This window comes from Octopus bimaculoides, chromosome 24, assembly GCF_046866305.1.
Source record: "Octopus bimaculoides isolate indiv1 chromosome 24, ASM4686630v1, whole genome shotgun sequence".
Classification (NCBI taxonomy): Eukaryota; Metazoa; Mollusca; class Cephalopoda; order Octopoda; family Octopodidae; genus Octopus; species Octopus bimaculoides.
The window spans coordinates 15253263-15272526 of record NC_142951.1 but is presented as its reverse complement, the minus strand read 5'-3'; the positions used below and the strand labels follow the sequence as shown (position 1 = coordinate 15272526).

Genomic DNA, 19264 nt, shown 5'->3' with positions numbered 1-19264 from the left:
AAATGAACTAATTTGATTAGATGTTTCAAGAACACTGAAATCAAAACTCACTGAGTGTTTGACAAGCGTATATTTCTGAGTAGACAACTGTCAAATTTGGAGTAAGGTTTGATCTCAATGTTCTTGAATCCTCTAATCAGATGAATTGATTTTTGTGCTTTGTTCATTTTGGAAGTTTATAAAGTAACACTGTGTCAATTCAATAAAGTATAAGATTATCTGCAAATGTTAAGTAAGACTCTATATCTGCCTAGAGAAAGCCACTCTTTTCTAAAAGTCATGTGACCTCTCTCAGACATTTTTATTGTATTAGATAGCTTGCAAGGTGCATAGTGACCTCATTAATGTTGGCACTCCCTTATTCTCCTAGCATAAAATCCCCCCTCCCCACTGGGCACTCATGGCAACCTCACTAGTGCTGATGACACTAAAAAAAAAAAACACCCAGTACAAACTGTAAAGTAGTTGGTATCAAGGAGGACATCTAGCTGTGGAAGCCAAGCCAAAAAATCACTAGAGTGCAATGCAGTCCTTGGGTTCATTGGATCCTGTTAAACTGATGCCAAAATGGAACACATGCATTAAATGATATGATCATAATCTTACCTCAGTTTATCTCACTGAAGATACAATACTGTCAGGTTCTATTGGGATCAAGTTAATATGAAATAGAATCTAGTTCTCATTTGTGGAGTTAATAGCAATAAACTATTATTCTAACTTGCAAGATTTCTAGCCAACTTGAATTCTACAAAAGCCAGGATCAACCACCCCATATATTTTGTCAGTTTATAGAAAACAGGAACAAAAAACTCTAGATACTGTGCTTATCTTTTACTTCTAATTGCCAAAACAGATTTAAAGATATACAAATAATAAAATACTTGAAATTAAAGTTTTATTTGTGTATTTGTGAGAAGCTGAAGACCTTTCAGCAAGGAATTTGAATGACAAAACTAAAAAAGACACATTTAATTACAATTGTATATATATATATAACTTCAGCCAAAGGAATGTCGGCAAGATTATTTATTTAGTTATGATTGACAGGAAATTGAGCACCAAAGTAGAATTCAAGCATACTTAGCCCCAGTTTATAATAAAAAAGGCTTAATTTAATCTTTTAATAAGTATATCTAAAGACATTTTTGCATAGAGCATAAGGAAGAGAATATCACATGCTAAGGTTATCTCCACAGATTTTTTATAGAAACTATAGCCAGCACATCTAATGTGAACAACAATGCGATTGAAGATGGAAAAATAGGTAATGAGTGCATATGCAGGTTTCAATAGTTTTAACTAAATATGGTGTCCCTACAATATGGTGTAATCAACATGTACATACAAGCTTCCAGGTTTGTGATTAATATGTAAAATTGGTATATCCAATAATGTGACACTGCTATATTTAGTGGATATTTAAGCAATGAGTTCATGGATGGTTAATGGGTTGGATGGGTGCTGAAGAAAGAGTAAGAACTCCTGAAATATGGTATATACACCCATTACCTATTTTTCCATCTTCAATCAATTACATTAGACATATTCAAATATGAAACATCGTAACAAATTAATTGTTGGTTATAATTTCTATAGAATAATTTGCAGAGATAACTTTAAACATGTGATTTAATAACACTGCTAACACAGTAGGACACAGTATTGACTTATAAAGCATTTAACATATTCTGTCATATATTATGATTGCATTACAAAATATAAGTGTTCCTATGAGTAATTAATAGGAAGAGAATGTGTCAAGTAGTGTCAAAACTTCAACCCCCACTAAACATACACACACACAAAATGGTGCTAAATTTTGATTCAATGTAATGAAGTGTGATGTCTTCTAATGCTGTTAAAATTGTATCCACCACCACTAAACTTGCTGACTGTATTCCATATTTATCAATAAAACTCACTCCTCCTCCACCTGTTATCTATATTATGCATCAAACTTACATTCCCCTCAAATTCTTCCTCACTACAGTTTCATTCCGATCAGCAAACATGTTCAAAATGAATATGCACTTCAAGCAGTTATCCACTCAAAAAAGTTTATTAGTCAATATTACACCTGTCTCAAATCTACCTTGTATTGTTCTGTGGCATAGATCAATCTCAGATCAACCCCTACCTCCTTTGTTCTACTGCTACTACAAACAACTTACTGCCAATCTAGCATGACTAGTACATTTCTTTTTATGGTTTAATTAGGAGGGACTGTACCCATCACTTCAGCGGACCCTCCCATATATTAAGGTCTATGTGTCTTTTTACTCAGTTTCATATCTGAAGGAAACCACAGGCAGGAAGGGAATTCAAGACGATATTCTGATATGGGGCCAAGGCCAAGGTAGAAGTGACATTTCAGGTGGGTTGAGATGGATATAGTATGTAATCAGTTAAGAACAACGATGGTATGCACTAACTAGGAACAATAGACTAAACACTTGCAAATATTCTCAATTGCAATCAATGTCTGTTTAAAGAAAAACTTGATTCTAATCTTTCTTGCTTTCTGTCAGTTGTTTTTGTCTTTTCCTTTGATAGACTATTTTTTTTGCATTAAAATGGAAAAAAAAAAAAAGGAAAAGAAAGAAAGAAAGAAATTCGCCACCATATGTCCATGGGAAATAACAACACCTGTCAATGAAAAGAGTAGGTCATGCCATTCATACACTCAGAGATAAAAATTACTTCTGAAACAACCTCATAGAAATCCTATTGACGCAAACGTATATAAATAAACGATCAATATGTCAAATATTTAATAATAGTCAATTTTGCAGCTATTCACATGAAGCTTCAACAGAAATAAATAAGCTCGCCCACACCAACAGAATACAAGTACTTTAACAGCAAAAAGAATTTATTGGGCAAAAATGATTCAAGTATGGTTTACTATGCCAGCTAAGTCATGGCAGAAGCCTTCACTTGCAACATTTCATAAATTCTGTAGTATGAGAGTTAAATAAACTAGGATTAGATTCCCCAAAATTATATACCAATACCCACAACTTATTGGAAATGTATAAAAAGTATCTAATAATTCAAGAGGTGCACAAACAGTGAGAATCCAAACAATAATGTCTGTTCATTCTTTCTTAATGTTTTACCAGATACAAATGTGAATATCTGATCACTGTTGTTTCGTGCCATTAGAGAATACCTTTTCCTTTTAGACTATACAAGGGGGTGCTGAAAAGTTCCTGGCTTTGGGTAAAAGAAAACACAAGAGGATTGGTTAATTATGGTTTTATTCAACATATTCCCCTCTCAGATTCACACACTTATTGCAGCAGTCCTTCAGTTTTTCTAAGCCCTGTAAAAAAAAAATTGGAAAGTTGGGCCTCCAACCAGGCCTTTCATGAGACCCCTTAAAGCCAGGAGCTTTTCAGCACTCCCTCATGTGTCCATAACACATTAGGATTCTTGCTGTTCTGCACGCACCCCATGAATTATTATCTGCTTGGCAGACACCAGCACACATGAACAAATGATTTTGTTTGCTGATTCCAAATAAACATGAGCTCATGCACTTGTCAAACTTATCAGTCTGGTGGTGTAGCTTTGACTGAGGAGACACAATGCGGTTGAAACACTGTGGGGTATCAAAACTCTCTTATACTGATGAATTACATGTTATGAACTCACACAGTCTAAAGAGAGAAGTTCTCTAATGACAAAAAACAACAGAGATCAGATATTGTTGAATCTGCCAGAGTGTATTAAGAATGAATAGATACATTATTAGAAGCATCTATGTTTCTATAATGCATTTTATGACCAACAGTTGTTTACAAGTTTCCAATGGAATCAATAGCTCAAACACCACTATGTGTTTCTGTTATATTTATTACTATTTCATACAGAAAGGGTTCCCAAGGTTTTCATATACCAAATTCCATTCATAATGCATATGATCAACTTAAGACCATGGTGCCTATAGCAGATGTGAACTGAAAGCTCAATACTTTGATTATGTAGCTGGGTGATGTTAGAGCATAAAACAGATGACCCTTAAATTGGAGTGAGATGTCAAGCACAACAAGAATCTGGAAGGGAATTTTGAGTAAGCAATAATATATAGTAGCAAGGGGAAAGAAATGGTTCTGGAATGAATCTTTGAGAGAGCATTTGTAACTCAAGCTTTTGTGTTCCAAAAAAAAGAATATATGGTTTAATGATTCAGCAAAATGCCTTTAGATTTAGAGTGCAACACATAGGCAAAAGGCTTGGGCATGCAATCCCCTGGTGCACTATCCTTAAGCAATAAAAGACAATAATGTCAAAGACATTAGGGTCTGGAGTACCTTTACCTCTTTTTCCTTTATGCATTTTTACTCCAAAACAAACTGTCTCACCTACATTATGTATTTGCACTAGCAAATAATCTACATCTTTCAACATGCTTTACCTTGCACTATGAATGGTGCAAATTTTATCCCTCTCTTTAAAAATTAACAGAGCAGTCCCTACTTGCAAACAATTCTTCCCAGCAATTATCTTTACTTGCTACACATGCAGCTTTTTGAAAAGACATCAAGCCTTTTGTTGCACTAACTCAAGACTTATACACTGATTCTGAATCTCTAATCAAATTACCAAGCCTGTTTCAGTAATTAAACCACTGCATTAGTAACAATTGTAGCTTTTACTGAGATTAAAACCTTTTACGTGCACTATCATTCACACTTTGTCATTTTAAATTGTTCTGGCCACTGACAGCTTGCAGCCTTACATTTCTTCAATGTTTATTGGTGCCCCCCCACCTATTCAATCAAATTCACATTTTGGAGGAATGTTAAGAGAATAAGCACAAGAAAAAATTTTTAACCAAATAAAACCTTATGTGGTCCAATTTAAAATAGAGCAGTGTTACATTATCCTTCCTTGAGCAAACAAACTGCTAAAAACAAGCAATTTTTTTCCAGGAGTTTCAAAGTAGACCACCAGTTCAATAACTTGAATTTTAATATAATAGGCATTACAGGGATCAGTTTATAACTTTGGATATTCCTAGCTCAGATGTTCAAAACCTGGAAACTGTCTGCGTAACTAATTTTGGCTCCTTCTTCAAATCAATATTCAAATTAAACCATCCAATAAATAAATACAATATTTATGAACAAGCACTAATATGTTTTAAGTAGAGAGATATGTGCACAGTAACTTTACAGATTCTTAGAAAAGTAAAATTAACAGAATCTCATGCCAATATTCTCATTGATCTGGGGGTTAATTATTCAGCAAATTCTAAGAGAAGAGGCTAAACTGAAACACCACCCACCAAAAAAGACAGAAGTTGTAACTAAACAATGCTTATAAAGCTCACAAGCATAAGGAATCAACCTGCTGCAAATCAGCTGTTTACAAGAAGGTTTTTGAAAATGTACCACAGCTGAGAATGAAACGCATAGTTGGCTTCCTTCTGTTTATTACAATTTCCTTTTTTATAATGGTAGGTATGTATGTATATATATATATATATATATATATATATATGACGACTCTACGATACTCTAAAGAATTCAAGTAAATATTAAAATTAAATCATCCAATAAATAAATACAATATTTATGAACAAGTTAAAAATTTTATATAAAAGAATTTAGTAAACCGAAAATTGTAACTAAAATCTCACACAATTCTGAAAAAATCCAATCTGGAATCTCTATTTTGAAAACTCTTGTTCCATTTAAGATGTCTGCTCTTTAATTCTCTAAATATAAGTGGCTGAATTATCAGCCACAATGTTTTGAAGTGCTCGCAATATGAGCAGCAGATCTAACAACTGCTAACTGTCCTTGTTTATAAACAAATCGCCTAGCAACCTTCTGACCAATCAAAGACCTTGATTCATATGACCTATGGCTCTTATAAGGGGAAGTAAGCTTGTGGATTTGGGTGAAATTTTCCCCCCCATGTTTCGCAGATTTAAATCACCAAAAAATGGCCTGGAGAAAACTATCAACTGATCAGGCAATAGATCGAATATTAGACTTCAATAAGGAGCGATCCGTTAGTAAGAGAGCAATTTGGAAAGCGAAAATAGTTCTGCACCAATTGATAATAAATAAGAGTTTGCATAGCATTGCAGTCACTATTGGTTTAGAAGATGATGCACAAGATGTCACTATAACAGCACCGGACCTAGTCATTCACTTCTGTTACCAAGTCACAAAACAAAAATCTACAGGTACAAACATTTTTGTGAAAACATTTTTTGAGCATGTATGAGGAGAGGGAATTTCTTGAACAAATATCTAGATCAGCAGCCAAAAGGTTAAGAATTAGCTGAACTGAACTTCTTCGTCGGTGACCTATTTTTGATAAGCTTATTCTCTAGGACAAAATATTGATTACCTTCAAAAACACATAAGATTATGGAACCTCATTCCTTTCTCAAGAGCATTAGCTATATGAGTGAAATAAACTAGATTCACACAATTTATAAAATAATGAAATTTAAAATGACAACAAATATACAGGCATGAGCAAGTAGATTGCTTACAGTTTATACTCAAAGAAAATGAATTAGCTAATAATGTACACACACCACTTACTCTCTGAAACACCATATTGAAATTCAAATTATTTGCAGTGATAATTTAAGATGCTTAAAGTGCAAGATCTGTGCCTTTGGAAAAGGTAACTGAAAAGTTTCCTAACCACTTGTCTGTGTATCTATATATCAACTATAATACAATCACAAAAAGAAAAAAATTTCTAAAAATAATGAGCATAAGACCAAATAAAAAAAAATAATTGCTGTACAAAAACAATTTATATTCTCTTTAAATAGAATGTTATCCAAAGTGACAGAAATTTGGCTTTTCATAATCAAATTAACATGTTTTTGATTTAGACACTAGACTAATTCCAGAGAGTGAGATGTAAGGTCAACAATTGAACTGATACAATTACTGGTACTTATGGACTGCTCAGAAAGAGATATAAAGTGTCAACCTTTAACTTCAAGCAGGGCTTCATCATTCCTGAAGGAGGAACCCCTTCTTGGACTCCTTCTACTGCTGTGTCTCTCTGACCAGTCATGGCCATGTAGGCCCTAAGTAGTGGGTGAGATCATCTCGCCATCTTGTCTTTGGTCAGCCTCTTGATTTTGTCCATTGTCTTGGTGTCCATTCGAGCACCTTGTCCATCTGCTGTCCTTCAGTCGCATGATGTAGCCAGTCCATCTATATTTGTTCTCCTTGACGGTTCTCATGTCATTGACTTTCTTGTCCTGCAATGTGATGTCAAGCATGATTTGTTCCATTTTCTGTTGGGCTACAGCAAGAGCATTCATGATTGGTAGCGTTGAGAGCCCATGTTCCTTTGCTGTAAATCATCACTGGCAGTTATGTACTCATTAAGTTCTTCCTTTTAATTTTCATGGAAGCAGTATTAAAAGCAAAAATAATTTACAGTACTAGCCTCATTCTAGATGTATAGCATACCAAAGTTCACCCTAAATTTCTACCAATTCCACATATTTACCCAATATTCATTTTATCATAAAATGTTTTGGGTTTTATTCTTTTACTTGTTTCAGTCATTTGACAGTGGCCATGCTGGAGCACTGCCTTAAAGGGTTTTTAGCTGAAGTAATCAACTCCAGGACTTATTCTTTGTAAGCCTAGTACTTATTCTATCGGTCTTTTGCCAAACCACTAAATTATGGGGGCATAAACACATCAGCATCAGTTGTCAAGTGATAGCCATTGGGGGGGGGGGGGGGAGACACATACAAATACATATTACACACAGGACAGGCTTCTTTCGGTTTCCATCTACCAAATCCACTCACAAGGCTCTGGTTGGTCCGAAGCTATAGTAGAAGACATGAAAGTCTATGGGCTGATTGTTATATTTTATAAGTATATTCTGATTCAAAATAGCCAGCCACCCTTAACCTTTTCTCAACTAGAATACATGACTTATTAGGTTTAAATAATGGGTAAATGCATATGCCACGCCTAGTAAACTGACGTCAATATATAATACCAAACAGAAAGGAATTCCCAAATATGTGGCTACTGATAGAACATTTCTTAATGATAAAGACTCTTTTGTCTCAAAACATTCTTCTTAAATAAATACTACATAGATATAATAAATGTTCCTATATTAATGGAAAGAGAGAGAAAGTATCATGTTTAAGTAAACATTTGCGTAAGAAAGATTGTTGTAATACCACACAATGGTTAAGATATGTGGATTATTATATCATACATGAGAATATGCATCTATAATTTACTAATTCCAGAGAGCTGCCTCCTACAACAAATTTAACAGGTTATTGACCTATCAACCAAAGAATCAATGGTTCACAGCTCCCATTAATGGCATTCTGAATTTTGAGAACAGCTGAGTTAGTGGTTCAATCAAATTTTTGGTAGTGTGACATGTGTCTGGTCAAGGATACTGAATATATGCATGGGACAATTTACTGTTATATAGATATAGTAAAGGAGAAATAGGTCACATTATTTAGTATATATGAATTCATAAGCTTCTTTTTCCATTGATTTGAACTAAAAGATTCCCTAAGATACACTGAATTGACTTCATCAGAACTGGGATTAAACACAACTCTTGTCAGGCTACAATCCTAAATGCACCCCTGGCAACATACACATTGCACAATGTTTTAAAATTTTTAAACTAATTTTTTCTTCCCACCAGACAGCGGGGGTGGGGCTAGACTAAACATTGCTGAGAGATGTATATTTGACACTCCTAGCAATATAGTATTTTATCAAGCACACACAAGATGGCTTTCCTAAAATTTTATCTCCATATTGTTGAAGAAAGGTTTTACATCTGGATATAATTTCTACAGTTAACCATTTTAGCAAAGTGAAATCGACACCCTGAACAAAGTAGATGTACTCAGAATATATCAGACATATAAATAACTTCATAATAAATGTATACAGAGATTTGTTGAACCATTTTGATTGAAAACAAATATAGACATCAACTAAATATAAACTTCATATTTCAAACTATTTTGTGAAATTATCTACATTGATAAAACTGCAACTGTGTATCAAATACAAGAAACTTATATATTTCATTAGTCTTTAACACATTAACTGTGAAATTAAATTTCATGGTTATTCCAGTAATGGTGTTAAATATCTACCAAAAAATAGAATCAGTATTTTCTGGTAGTCACACTGCCTCAATAAACTCAACATGTCTCAACAGAAAATAGTTTAATCCATGATATTCCTCAACAAAAGATAGATTGGTACATAAAACTGCTTTCTACAGTAAAAGAGTTGCAGACCAAGCTATTATTGATTCAAGTGAAGAATCGGGAGCAGTAAAAGGACTTATGGTATTTAGCTATGTCCTTTACATTTTGATTTCAGATCCCACCAAGGCTGAATGTGCATCAGCCAGAAACTGGAGGCCAATCTTAATGGACTGTATCCTTCCCCAAAATTCAACATCTCGTGCCCATGTTAAAAACCTTCAGAGATTAAGTAAAAATAAATAAAACTATAATAAACAAATTAATCAACAAAACAGTTCACACTAAGAAAATCAACTCCTTATCAGGAAACTTATCGGCATTTGAGAATTTCTCAAACTCAAACAGGATGTATTAAAAGATTTCAGAATGAAGACTGCAACAAAAAGATCCTAAAATAAATTGTTAATTAAATATATTTCAAGATTACTGACACCTATGTGATAAATTTATTTCCCAGTGATCAATAAACTTTATCACATGACTCTGTAAAACTCCATGAAACAAACATACAATGCAAACAACACTGGCTATTCACATATTCACATACTGACATGCAATCCTGCAGGAAGGAAAGGAATGCCTAAGAAATCCAATATAGAGTGAGCAGATGTTTATCGGCACTTTAAAATAACAACACTGACTAACGTTGTTGATATTACAGAAGGAGTTGCAATGGATCCTAATGATTGCATGGTGATGGGTGAAATACTGAAGAGCAGACTGAAGTACAGCATGTTCTGTGGGTTGCATTGATGTTTTCAAAGAAATACTTGTGCGGTACAGTTTCATGCACACTACTTTATATCATTAGCATGTCTATAGAGGTGTCACTGCGTCTAAAAGCTAACCTAAGATAGTAGCTAAAACCATCATAAAGATTGCTTAAGTAAACATACAATGGTAGCAAACTGACCTCAAACACAGGATAGCTGAATACTTCAATAAATCCACTTTGATGTCAGATGTTATAATCATTATGCATTCAACAGAACAGTAATTAATTGTTAACTACGAAATCTACCATTTCCAATTAATTTTACTAAACACAAAGTGGGTTGAGATGTTGGACTATTAATACAGAAATGAAAGATTCAAACTCTTCACCACACAAACTCAGACAAAAAGCAAAATTCCAATTGTCTCATTCAATTAGCCTGTCTGCAAAATGACATTACATTCACTTACAAAGTTATCATTTAACAGCCACATTCTGTGCTGGCACAGATTGGACAGTTTAACAGGAGCCAAGTATCTAGAGAGCTCCAAAGCATACTTTGGAAGGGTTTCTATGGCTGAGTGCCTTCCTAATGCCAACCACTTAACAGGGTGTACTGGATACTTTTCCCTTGTGGTACCTGGTACCAGGTCATGTTAAATAATAATCATCATTAGAAGACCAAGTAAGATAAGATTCCACAAACATGATCCTTGATGCTACCCTAGAGAGCCATCCAACATATTCCAGCATGGAAAAACAGATTTAAGCAATAAAGTTGATACTAATTTGTTAAAAAAAGGTAAAACATGAGAATCAGATTGCAATAATCATCTTTGCTATTTTTCATGCGCATCAATTCCTTAGGTTCTTTCATTCACAATTTCAAAAATGCTAAAATTATATTTCCTGGACGATAACAACCATGAATTCAAACATTTCCTAACCAGTAGTATGCACTCGTTAAGCAAAACATGTAATTGCCTTCCTCAACTTACCTGGCTACACTCCTATTTCAATGCTGAACAGTAAGTGGTGGAAAAAAAACATACAAAATAATAAATAAATAAACAAAGACTGATGACTGCGAAGTTATGCACAATTTCAGAATCTTACTGCAGTCATTAATAGTACTCTTGAGAAGCAAGATATTACTTCTGCTTCCTTCTAGTCTCTTGGCTGGCTGGCTTCATGCTCTTGCTTGATTTGGCTGGTGTCATTCCAAGTTAGTGATCCCAGAGACATCATCATGCATAGAGCCAACCAGATCCACCAGTGCTCTCATGCCAGCCCTTCTGCATCTTTCAAGGTGATGTCGAGACTGATCTACTCCCTCATAGGTAAACAACATTTATCTTTTGGCTTTATTCAGACAGCCATTCCTGATATCATTGCCAATCACACATTGACCCAATGTTCTATTAACCCTTTAGTATTTAAACTGGCCATATCCAGCCCAAATATTCTTGTTTTATGTTCAAACCAGCCAGAAAACTGATTTCTCACATCTACCCTACAATGTCGTTCCAAAAAATAATCACACCATCAAAATCTTGAAGCTACAAGATAATGCTTGATTAATTTAAAACAATGTAAATGAATAAGTATTACACTTGACAGAAAAATTCTAAAGGCTAAAGGGTTAAATGCTGCTATAACTACAGTAAAGTACAGTTGACTAAAGCAATCACAAACACATGTATATGTACATACGCGAGTGTATATATGATGTATATATGCATACATACATTCTTCCTTGAAATTCTGCAGAGGGATTCCATGCTTCTTACGAACACAAGAGGAGAATAACTATATATAGGAGTCTCAGTGTTATTTATGGCAACAATAGGTTATAATCAAGAAGAATAAAGTTGGGGATTGAACAACAACTACTACTACTACTACTATCCAAAGGAGAGACAATCATTAATAAAGAAAAGGATCTAGTTTACCAACAGTATGCAAATAGTCAAATTTGCTCATCTGCATTACTGGTAGAAATAGATATAAAACAGCAACTAATACTTTTAACATAGTTAAAGGGTCTGAAATTTTAGGAGGGGAGGTATTAGCTAATTAAATCAACCCCATATTTTGACTGGTGTTTTTATGTTGACTCCCCAGGGGGATGAACCACCACAAGATCCAGTCCTTGTGGTAGCTTGTTTGCCTCACTGATCCTGAGAGTTATTCCAGTGGAGCACAAGCTCCTAGTGAGGCCTCCCACAATGGACAGGTCAAAAGACAGAGGCCCAACGAATATGGACCACCTCTTCCCAGAAGCAAAAATACATCTGTGTAGAGCAAACACTCCTAATTAGAAAGAAACAATGTTACAAAAGCATCAATAACATTTCAAAACCAACATGAACTGGGAGAAGAAGGCCTCCTTTCCTCAGGGAAACATGACATGGTGCAGCAAAATCTGAAAGGAGACTACACTAAGGAAACCAACATTTTGGATAACACATCAGGCCATAACCTGAAACCCAAAAGGGAGGTAGAAGAGAGGATGGCTTAACCCTTTTGTGTTCAAATTATTCTGCCAAATGTCATCATCATCATTGTTGTTTAAAGTCCACTTTCCATGCTGGCATGGAGATGTCCAGACTCCAGTTGTTGGTTGTGAATTAATCATATATTGTCTAACAGCTTTGAGATTTTAATGTAGTTGCCTATTTTTAGAATGACATTGTAGGGTGGGTGTGAGGGGCTAGATCTGACCAGTTTGAACATAAAACAGGAGACATATTTGGGCCGGATATGGCTGGTTTAAATGCTAAAAGGTTAAGCTTTTAACATTCAGATTATTCTCTCAACTGTAATGCTTATTTATTCATATTGTCTTGAATCATTCTGCTTGCCATTGTGTTACTTAGCCTGTTGGTAATGCTTCCATGTGATTAGAGAAAACAAGGGAGAAACAAAAGCAGAGAAAAGAGGGAGAGAGAAGCGTCCACGGCATGAGGTAGAGGGAATGTAATTGTAATGCTTTCATGTGATTAATTGAAGGGAAACAGAAGAGAAAGAAAAAGAGGATAAGGTGGAGAGTGAGACAAAAAGAGGGAGAGAGAAGCGTCCATATGGGGTAGGGGGAATGTAATATTTATTACATGGTTAAGAAAGTTAGTTGAAGAAAGAGGAGGAAAGAAAACTGACCCTGAAAGGATGGAAAGTGAAGTCAATCTTGGCAGAACTTGAACTCAGAATGTACCATTAAGCATTTTGCCCAATGTGACAAAGCAATTACATTGACCCCTGTACACAACTGGTATTTATTTTAGCAACCCAAAAAGGATGAAAACGTCACCTCAGCAGAATTTAAACTCAGAATGTAGAGATGGATGAAATGCCACTAAGCATTTTGCTCTGTGTACTAACAGTTCTGCCAGCTTGACACCTTAATAATAATAATAATGTTTTCTACTATAGGCACAAGGCCTGGAATTTTGAGGGAGGGGTTTGTCAATTACATCAACCCAGAGTTACACTTATTTCATAGACCCCAAAAGGATGAAAGGCAAAGTTGATCTCGGTGGAATTTGAACTCTGAATGTAAAGATAGATGAAACGCCGCCAAGCATTTTGCCCAGCGTGCTAATGATTCTGCCAGGTTGCCGCCTTAATAATAATAAACTTGTGTATCAAAAGAAGCTTAAAATAAAATGGATGGAGCACATAACATTACCTTAAATACTAATTTAAAAAGCACACATGCTTTTTATTCAACAGTAATTTCTATACAGTTGTAATTAGCAACTAATTAAAATGAAGAAATGTTGATATGAACTATATTGTACAACAAATGAACACATACAATCACATAAAAATTAAATAGTTTGTCTTTTCATTAACAAATAGTAGCTTGAGAATGATACTATCTCATCCTCAAACTGATTTTTGTATAGTTTTATTCCTTTTTTTCTTTTGTATTTTTATCCTAATTCTGAAAGGTATCCAACTGTAAAACATTTCTGTCATTAAGTCATGCAAAGAAAGTCAAAATATAAAAAAAAAACATCGACCTTAATATCAGCTGGATATCTAAACATTTGCAATATCCTCATTTATCATAATTCTCTTCCTCAGCTCATTCGTAAGGTTCGGTGTTTTGATGTTTAGTCTAACCACAAACACATGCCTTCAATTGTCCACCTCTTATTACATAGTTACCTTCATCATCATCATCCTTACTTAACATCCTCCTTCCATGCTGGCATGGGTTGGATGGTTCGACAGGAGCTGGCAAGTCAGAAGAATGCACCAACCTCCTACTATTAATTCATAAAGCACAACACCAGTAATATAGTCAGCTCTGGTTTGACACCTAATCAAATCACATGTTCCTAATTTTTCTGATTTACCCCTGCACATGCAGACTACACACAATTCTCTTTATTCCATTTCATATGCTCAAGAATTCTTTATATCCCATGTATAGCAGAGTGGTTAAAAAACCTGCTTTCCCAACCATGATTTCAGATTCAACCCCACTGCATGGCACCATGGTCAAGTGTCTTCTACTATAGCCCCAAGCCAACCATAGCCATAGGAGTGGAATCAGTACACAGAAACCGAAAGACTATCATATATATAGTTCAACCTTTCAACTATCCGAGCGCATCTAACATACATAAAATTGTGTAGTGTTGTTGAAGCTCCTGCGGGGAACTGTATGTAAACAGATTTAATTCCATCCACCAAACAAGACCACACTTTGTTACTATCAAATACATTACTCCTAGGTTTGGTATTTTTAACCCTTAGGCATTCAGATTACTTTGTCAGAGGTAATATTTATTCACATTGTTTTGAATTAGCCCTTTAGGACTTCTAAAACTGGCCAGATTCAGCCCATCACACTCACATTAATGACATCTTAAAGTTACAAAATAATGCAGGATCAATTCAAAACAATGTGAACAATTAAGCATTATATTTGACAGAGTAATCTGAATGCTAAAGGGTGGGTTAAATATGCATTATCGCACAGCTTCAAGAATTCAACAATGTTATTGTTTATATTTAGAATGAGACTGAAGATAAGTGTAAAAGGTTGAATCTGGTCAGTTGGAGTATGAGACACATGGAATATTTGGGCTGGATATGGCCACTTTAAATGCCTTTTAACTTGAAAACACATTTTCATGATTGAAACACTTTAATCCTTTAACTTTCAGATTACTGTCAAATGTAAAAAGGGTAAAGATCCCCTTTGGTCATGAATGACCATGGGATTGCACCTAGAAAGTTACCCTCCGAAGCACAAGTCCAGGCAAAATTGTTTATGGAAGATCAGCAGTCACTCATGCATACCAGCCTTTCCTCTCCACGCTGCCAGTGTTATCCAAGGGAAAGGCAAAGGCCGATTCAGCTTGGCACCAATGACATCACAACTCATTTCTACAGCTGAGCGAACTGGAGCAACGTGAAATAAAGTGTTTTGCTCAAGGACACAACACACAACCCGGTCCAGGAATCAAACCCACTACTTTGTAATTGTAAGCCTGTCCCCCTCTAACCACTGAGTCATGCACCTTTTACTGTCAAATAATGCTTACTTATTCACACTGTTTCGAATTAATTATGCCTTATATTGTAGCTTTGAGATTTCAATGATGGGATTGCATATTTTCAGTATGACATAGTAAAGTGAGTGTAAGAGACTGTATTTGGTTAGTTTGAACATAAAATAGAACATTTTGACCAAATATGACCAGCTTAAATCTACCTATGATTACTATATATTCCTAGCCAGCATTTAACCTAGTGATTCCTAACATGGGGCACACACCCCATGGTGGGGCCAGCAAAAACCTGTGGTGGAAAGTAAGATCCTTTTTTTTTTAGTGGGGCATGGAATTGTGAATATCTTTTTTTTTACAGCAAACATACTACACCTATACTTTTTTGCAATCACTGGTGGGGTATACATTTTTCTGGAAAGTTATAGTGGGGCCTGGGGGAAAATAAGTTGGGAAACACTGGTTTAATCATTCTTTTCAACCTTCACAAAATATGGAATTACAACCTCTGAGGGTAACTTCTAGCCACCAAGGGGTTCAAGAAACACAACCAAATCTTCCTTGAGGGATGTGTTATATAATGCAGTCCCTGATATATATATATATGAGAGTGCAGGGGGGAAAAAAGACCATGGAGTGAAATGCCCTTTTCTCATAGTTTTCCCTGGAAACTAAAACACCTAACCACCTTAGCTTCTGCAACTTTTGAAGTACACTACTATAAAGATCCATTTTCAGTTGATTTGAGAAAGACAAAGAGCAAACCTGAAAGTAAAGCGTTTTTGAATTTGTTCCAGATTACACACACTCTTTACCTGCCATTGGATATGATTAAGTTACATGAGAAATGAAGAGGCGAGAGAGGCATGTGTAGAGTGTGCAACCTGACTTTATTTCTCGGCTAGCAATTTCACTTATGTTTGAAGTGCATGAGCATCACAAAACCACACTTCTGTCCACAAGAAGTAGAAACCAGTTATGTTGTGTTCAAGCAGATTTTTAAGCTGTTACATGAAAGTGGATCATCATCAAAAAAAAAAAAATGATCACTGCTGTCAGTTTAAAATTCACTTTCCCATGCTTGCATGGGTTGGATGAGTTTACTGAGACAGATTTTCTATGGCCAGATCCCCTTTCCTATTACCGACCCTCACTTGTTTCCAAGCAAGGTGATATTTTCTAGGACATGTCCTTGCAGAATATTGGAACTCAATTTACAGCTACGATGTAAAACCAAAACATGAACACACACACACACACACACACACAGGATTTTTTCAGTCATACAATGGGACTGAACCCAGAACTGCGTGGATGGGATGCAACATTCTTAATATAACCTTGCTAGCACTTCAAAACAGGGGAAGATAAAATATGGGATAGGAAAAACTATTGAGGTTTTACCTGACAGCTTTACAGAGTGTCAAAACTAATGTGAATTTTAATTATTTTATTATCATATTTCTAATAACATACATTGCACATCTGTTTCAATAAAGCTTAAAAATAATGATAGTGGAAGTGGTTTGCAATACAACAGTTATTATTAACTCGGTTGTTTAGAACATAAAAGGTTCTAAAAATTATAATTTAAATAAAGATTTTAACCCTTTAGCATTTAAACTAGCCATATCTGGCCTAAATAGTCTATCTGTTTTATGGTCAACCAGCCAGATCCAGCCCCTTGTATCTATCCCATAATGTCATTCTAAAAATAAAGAAATCATAGTGTCAAAACTTTGAAGCTATGAGATAATGCATGATTAACTGAAAACAAGGTAAATAAACATACATTAGATTTGATAGAGTAATTTGAATGCCAAAGGGTTATAAAGGTGGTCTAGTATTATAAAAAGGGCAATCTCAGACAGGTTGATATCTAAAAGATTAACTTTGTTTTTGATTTGAAAGGCCATATTTATTAGTCTCAAATTTTGGCACAAGGCCTGCCTTTTCAAGAAAGGGGTTCATCAATTATACCAACCCTGTAAGGATGAAAGGCAAATTCCACAAAATTTGAACTCAGAACATAAGGACAGACGAAATGTCACTAAGCATTATGTTTGGCATGCTAATGGTTTTGCCAGTTCACCACCTTAAAGACCATAATTATTGAATTAACATAAATATATCAGCAACTTCATTAAATTTTCTTTTTCAATTAGTAAAAACTAATGGTTAAGAAGGAATCTAAGAACATTCTTTTAACCCTTTGGTATTCAAACCAGCCATATCCAGCCTAAATATTCTACTGGTTTTATGTTCAAATCAACCAGATCCAGCCTCTCCCACCTACCCTACAATGTCATTCTAAAAATAAACAATCATATCAAAATCTCAAAGCTATGAGAAAATGCATGATTAATTCAAAACAAAGTGAATAAATAAGAATCGCATTTGACAGAGTTAATAATTAACTGTCAAGACAAATATTACAGCTATAGACACAAAAAAAAAAAAAAAAAAAAAAAAAAATCACAAATGTTATAAAGATAGATGGCTGAAAAGAAATTCCATCAAAAACAAAAGAATTTTCACTTAAGAAATAATATCATCTGTGTGTCAACACATACAATCTTGCCAAAACTAAATTTTTATTTTATATGGATGTTGGTGAACCTTGCAGCAGCATTACAGACAGTTTCCTGGCAATATATCTAAGAAAAGTGTAAGCCAGCCTTGCAGAAACCTTCCAAGAAAGGACTTTCTTTCAAACTGGAACTGCTTCGTTTGCTAACATAAATTGTATGCATGTATACATACAAATCATCAGCATCATTTTAACATTTACTTTTCAATGTTTACAAAGTTTACTGAGAGATTTTTTAATGATCAAATGCTCTTCCTGTCATCAATCCTCATTTACACACATTCACACAAAGTACATATATCTTAACTTTTTTCACAAAAAGTTTCATGTTACAGCAATCTCCAGGTGGGGACAGTTACAACCCAGATTTACTTGTATATTTGTAGTTCTTGATGTGGATGTATTTCTATACTTGTGTTTAGTGATTGCTGCTATTTTTTCTTAATTTTTAACTGAGTATTTGACAAGGTAAGGTGTCATTAATTTGCTTATTCTGGATTTATCTGTTAATCTAATTAAGCCCAATCTTTTATACACACACATATAGTCTTTGTTTTCTTTTGTGAGGTTATTTTTCTTTTCCAGGTTATTTTGCATGGTCTCAACGAATGTGACATCGGAATCACATGTAAGCAGCTCCTTTCCCCAGAAAAGGAAAGATTTGGCTGCTATTTCTTGCATGCCCTGCTACCACGTAACAGGTATTTTGGGTCCTTTACCACAGATAGCAGTTACGTGGTATCAGGGTGTGTTAGAAATAGCAGCCTATTCTTTGAAAGTGAGATATGTTGAATGCACTTGAAAAAAACCTACGGAAAAAAATTATTTCACACCAAGGTTACGAATGGGTCTTTTATGCCAAAAAGAATTTTTGTAATGGTATTCACTTGAAAATAATTTTTTAAAAACCATTAAAATATTGTCTGTTTGACGAAAGCTCAAATATAAATACTTCTTATACAAACAACATTCATTTTTGAAATCACATTCACTTAAAAATATTTCTAAATGATTAAAATATTGTGTTTAACAAAAGCAAAAATAGAAACATTTTTTGTTAAGTCACTATATAATCGAAAGGTAAGAGTTACTTCCCTTTCAGGATCAAGTTAATTTCGGAGACTTTTCCCATTATGCACCGTTTTGGGTATTTATACCCC

At 34.7% G+C, this 19264-nt stretch overlaps 1 protein-coding gene across 6 annotated transcripts in view; it reads right to left on the bottom strand.

Annotated features, from left to right (window-relative positions):
• LOC106871259 (eukaryotic translation initiation factor 4 gamma 1) overlaps window positions 1-19264 on the bottom strand; it is a 94326-nt gene that overhangs the window by 54413 nt on the left and 20649 nt on the right. Inside the window, exon 1 of one of the 6 annotated variants that reach the window (XM_014917617.3) lies at window positions 5651-5762. The exons of the other annotated variants lie outside the window; for them this stretch is intronic. The gene's annotated coding sequence lies outside the window, so the exon portion shown is untranslated. Of the gene's footprint in view, window positions 1-5650; window positions 5763-19264 lie in introns of those variants that run through there. 6 annotated transcript variants of the gene reach the window in all.